The sequence below is a fragment of the Taudactylus pleione genome, unplaced genomic scaffold (assembly GCF_031769625.1).
Source record: "Taudactylus pleione unplaced genomic scaffold, aTauple2 ptg003584l, whole genome shotgun sequence".
NCBI lineage: Eukaryota > Metazoa > Chordata > Amphibia > Anura > Myobatrachidae > Taudactylus > Taudactylus pleione.
In genome coordinates, this window is record NW_028287925.1 from 22,501 (window position 1) to 27,500 (window position 5,000).

Consider the following 5,000-nt stretch of genomic DNA (forward strand, 5'->3'; position numbering starts at 1 on the left):
CCGCCGCCGTCGCCCCCGTCGCCCCCGCAGGCCGGGAGGGTTCGTCCCCCGGGTCCCCGCTCCCGCCCTCGGCAGGTCCCTGCCCGGGCTTAACGGTCGGAAAACGGCAGTCGGTCGCCGCGGGGGGGACTCCCCATCCCCGGGCTTAAGGGCCGGAGGGGAGGGCGAAGGCTCGGTCGGTCCTCCCCGGGCTTAAGGGTCCGCAGGCTCCCCGGCCGCAAGTCGGGCGCTTCGGGCGTGCGTGCGTGCGTGCGTGCGTGCGTGCGTGGCGTGCACCTTCCTCTCTAATGTCTTAAATTCATGCTTGGATAGACAGATAGATATTTTTTTAAGTTATTTTTTTTTTTCCTCCCGGGGTGCTGCTGCAGCGGCGCCGGGCATCCACCGGTGGGGGGCGCCGCTGGGCTGGGCGGGTCTGCACCTTACTCTCCCGTGTTTTTTATTTCACGTGTGGCTATTTTTTTTTTTTTCACATTTCCACCTTACTCTCTCTCTCTCCCGTGTTGTTTATTTCACGTGTGGCTATTTTACTTTTATTTATTTTTTTCAAATTTCCACCTTACTCTCTCTCTCCCGTGTTGTTTATTTCACGTGTGGCTATTTTATTTTATTTTTTTTTTTCAAATTTCCACTTACTCTCTCTCCCGTGTTGTTTATTTCACGTGTGGCTATTTTATTTTTATTTTTTCACATTTCCACCTTACTCTCTCTCTCCCGTGTTGTTTATTTCACGTGTGGCTATTTTTTTTTTATTTATTCTTTTCAAATTTCCACCTTACTCTCTCTCCCGTGTTGTTTATTTCACGTGTGGCTATTTTTTTTTTATTTATTCTTTTCAAATTTTCCACCTTACTCTCTCTCCCGTGTTGTTTATTTCACGTGTGGCTATTTTATTTTAATTTTTTCACATTTCCACCTTACTCTCTCTCTACCGTGTTGTTTATTTCACGTGTGGCTATTTTATTTTTTATTTTTTTCACATTTCCACCTTACTCTCTCTCTCCCGTGTTGTTTATTTCACGTGTGGCTATTTTATTTTATTTTTTTCAAATTTCCACCTTACTCTCCCGTGTTGTTTATTTCACGTGTGGCTATTTTACTTTTATTTATTTTTTTCAAATTTCACCTTACTCTCTCTCTCCCGTGGTGTTTATTTCACGTGTGGTTATTTTATTTTATTTTTTTTTTCAATTTCCACCTTACTCTCTCTCCCGTGTTGTTTATTTCACGTGTGGCTATTTTATTTTTATTTTTTCACATTTCCACCTTACTCTCTCTCTCCCGTGTTGTTTATTTCACGTGTGGCTATTTTTTTTTTATTTATTCTTTTCAATTTCCACCTTACTCTCTCTCCCCGTGTTGTTTATTTCACGTGTGGCTATTTTATTTTAATTTTTTTTCAAATTTCCACCTTACTCTCTCTCCCGTGTTGTTTATTTTACGTGTGGCTATTTTACTTTTATTTATTTTCTTCAAATTTCCACCTTACTCTCCCGTGTTGTTTATTTCACGTGTGGCTATTTTACTTTTATTTATTTTTTTTTCAAATTTCCACCTCACTCTCCCGTGTTGTTTATTTCACGTGTGGCTATTTTATTTTTATTTATTTTTTTTTTCAAACTTCCCGGGGTGCTGCTGCAGGGGCGCCGCGAGGCGGGTCTGCACCCTGCTCTCTCTATGTTTTTATTTCATGGGAGGCTATTTTTTTCATATTCTTTCAGATTTCCCGGGTGCTGCCGCAGAGGCGTCGCGGGACGGGTCGGGTCCGCACCTCACTCTCCCTATGTTTGTATTTCATGGGTGGCTACAGAATTACTTTTTTTAAAAACTTTCCAGGGCGGCCACCGGGGGGGGGGGGGGGGGGGGGGGGGGGGGGGGGGGGGCGCCGCGGGACTGCACCTCACTCCCTCTATGTTTTTATTTCACGGGTGGCTATACAATTTTATTTACATTTTTTATTTTACCAGGCGGCCACCGGGGGGCGCCGCGAGGCGGGGCGGGTCTGCACCTCACTCCTCCTGTGTTTTTTTTAGTCTCATGGGTGGCTACATAATTTATTTTTTTTTAAATTCCAGTGGCGGCCACCAGGGGGCGCCGGGAGCGGGGCGGTCTGCACCTCGCTCACCCTATGCTTTTATTTCATGGGTGGCTATAGAATTTTTTTTTTTTTTTTAATTCCCGGGGCGGCCACCGGGGGGCGCCGCGACTCTGCCCCTCACTCACCCTATGCTTTTATTTCATTTGGTGGCTATGTCATTTTTTTTTTTTTTTTTAAACATTTCCCGGGCGGCCACCGGGGGGCGCCGCGAGGCGGGGCGGGTCTGCACCTCACTCCCCCTATGTTTTTATTTCATGGGGTGGCATATAATTTGTAATTTTTTATTTATTTTTTTTAAATTCCCGGGCGGCCACCGGGGGGGCGCCGCGCGGCGGGTCTGCACCTCACTCTCGCTATGTTTTTACTTCACGGGTGGCTATTCAAATTTGTTTATTTTTTTTTTCATTTTCCCGGGGGGCCACCGGGGGGCGCCGCGGGGCGGGTCTGCACCTCACTCCCCCTATGTTTTTATTTCATGGGCGGCTATTTCTTAAAAAAAAATAAAAATAAAAAAAATTCCCGGGGTGCTGCTGCAGTGGCGCGGGGCGTCCACCGGGGGGCGTCCACGATTCGGTCGGGCCTGCACCTTGCACTCTCTCCCTATGTTTTTCATTTCATGGGTGGCTACTTTAAAAATTTTCATTTTGTTATTTATTTTTTAATTCCCGGGCGTCCATCGGGGGGCGCCGCGTGGGGGGGGGGGGGGGGGGGGGGGGGCGTTTCTGCACCTTGCACTCTCTCCCTATGTTTTCATTTCATGGGTGGCTACTTTAAAAATTTTCATTTTGTTATTCATTTTTTCGATTCCCCGGGGCGTCCATCGGGGGGCGCCGCGTGGGGGGGGGGCGTTTCTGCACCTTGCACTCTCTCCCTATGTTTTCATTTCATGGGTGGCTACTTTAAAAATTTTCATTTTGTTATTCATTTTTTCGATTCCCCGGGGCGTCCACCGGGGGGGGCGCCGCGCGGCGGGGCGGGCCTGCACCGTGCACTCTCCCTGTGTTTTAATTTCATGGGTGGCTGTTTTTCATTTTTTTCAAAATAATAATAATAATAATAATAATAGTAATAATTTCACGGGGCGCTGCTGGTGCAGCGTCGCGGGGGCGTCCACCGGGGGGCGCCGCGGGTCGGGGCGGGTTCTGCACCTTACTCCCCCCAATGTTTTAATTTCACGGGTGGCTCTATTTTTTTTTATTTCAATTTTTTGCCTCCCGGGGTGCTGCTGCAGCGCCACCGGGTGGCCACCGGGGGGCGCCGCCGTGCCGGCGGGCACCGGCCTTCGCCCCTGCCCCCTCCCCGGCCCCCCAGGGGCCCGTCAGGCCAAGGGGCGGCGGTCCACGGGAGGCCGACTCCCCTCTGCGGAGGCCCCGATGAGGTCGGACCGGGGTGCCCTCGTCCGCCCTGCGCTTCCCGAGGCTTCGGGGAAGAGAGGGAGAAGCCGCCGCTGAAGGTGGCGCGCAGCACCGGTGGCGTGACCCGTGAGGGAAACCCTCCGGCGGATTGTTAGGAGAGGGAGAGAGAAAGCGAGGCGACTGGCCGGGGGGGCCTTCTCCCACCCGAGGAGGCCCAGGCCGGGCTCCAGGAGAGCACGGGAGATTCTGCGAGCGAGGCGTCCCAGCCAGGGCTCCAGGAGAGCACGGGAGATTCTGCGAGCGAGGCGTCCCAGCCAGGGCTCCAGGAGAGCACGGGAGATTCTGCGAGCGAGGCGGCCCGGCCAGGGCTCCAGGAGAGCACGGGAGATTCTGCGAGCGAGGCGTTCCGTGCCAGGGCTCCAGGGGCGACCGGGGAGAGAGCCCCTTCCGCCAGCGCGGGAGCCCCCGGAGGTCTCCCGGCAGGGCCGAAGGGGTACGGCCCTTCCCCTTCATCCGTTCCCTGCGGCGCAGCGCCACCCGGCGGCAGACAGGGGAACTGCAACCTCTGGAAGTCCCCGATGAGGTCGGGAAAAAGGGCCTCGTGCCGGGACCCGGTTCCAGGAGGTCGGGTAAATTCCGCCGGCGCCCCGCAAAAGGTGGCGCGCAGCAGCGACGCCGTGACGTCCGAGGGAATTCCTCGGGCGGATTCATAGGTGGCGAAGAGGCGAGAGAGAGAGAGAGAGAGAGCCAGGAAGAGATCCGTGGGGGGCGCAGCGCGAGAAGGCTCGAGGCGCCCCCCGAGCCACCCTTCCGATCGATGAGGCACCCCGCGTCCCGGCGGGGAGGGACGATCGCTCGGCCGGAACCCAGGGGTCCCGGCCGGATTCACGGGCGAACCCGACCCTCCCTCGGCCCACGGCGCGCCCGGCACCCCTCCGCCGCGAGGGCGTCCGGTCCACCAGGCGTCCGCCTCGCGCTCCGACCCCCCTTTCACCGGGGGGGACCGGGAGGGCAGGCGGGCCCCCGTCCGACTCCAGGCGGTCGCGGTCTGCTCCGTCCGTCAGCCCCAACTCAGGCGTCCGACACCGCCAGGGGCTTCCGGGGAGGCCGTCCTCGCTCCCGGGCGAGGCGCTCACCCCCGGGCCCCCGGCGGAGCACACGATTTCCCCGGAACCGCTCGAGCGTCGACCCGCGAAACAGTCCCTTTCCCAGAGAAGGGCCCGGCGCGCCGCCCGTCGCCCCGACGGCGCGGCCGCCCGCACGCAGAGGGCCGCGGCCCGGCCCGCGGAGAGAAGGGCGGAGAGAGACGGGGCCGCCCCCCCCGCGAGAGCGACAGAGAGAGAGAGCCGGGGCGAGTCCCCGCGGCCGGAGGGCGCGAGAGAGAGAGAGATCGACCGAGCCGCGGAGACGAAGAGCGAGGGCGGCCGAGACGGAAACACGGCAGGAGGAGAGGGGAGTCCTTTTCGGAGGGAGCCGGCCGGAAGCTGCGCGCCGAGCGGGCCCGGGCCAGTCCCGGGCCCGGGTCGGGCGGGGCGACCGCGCTCCGC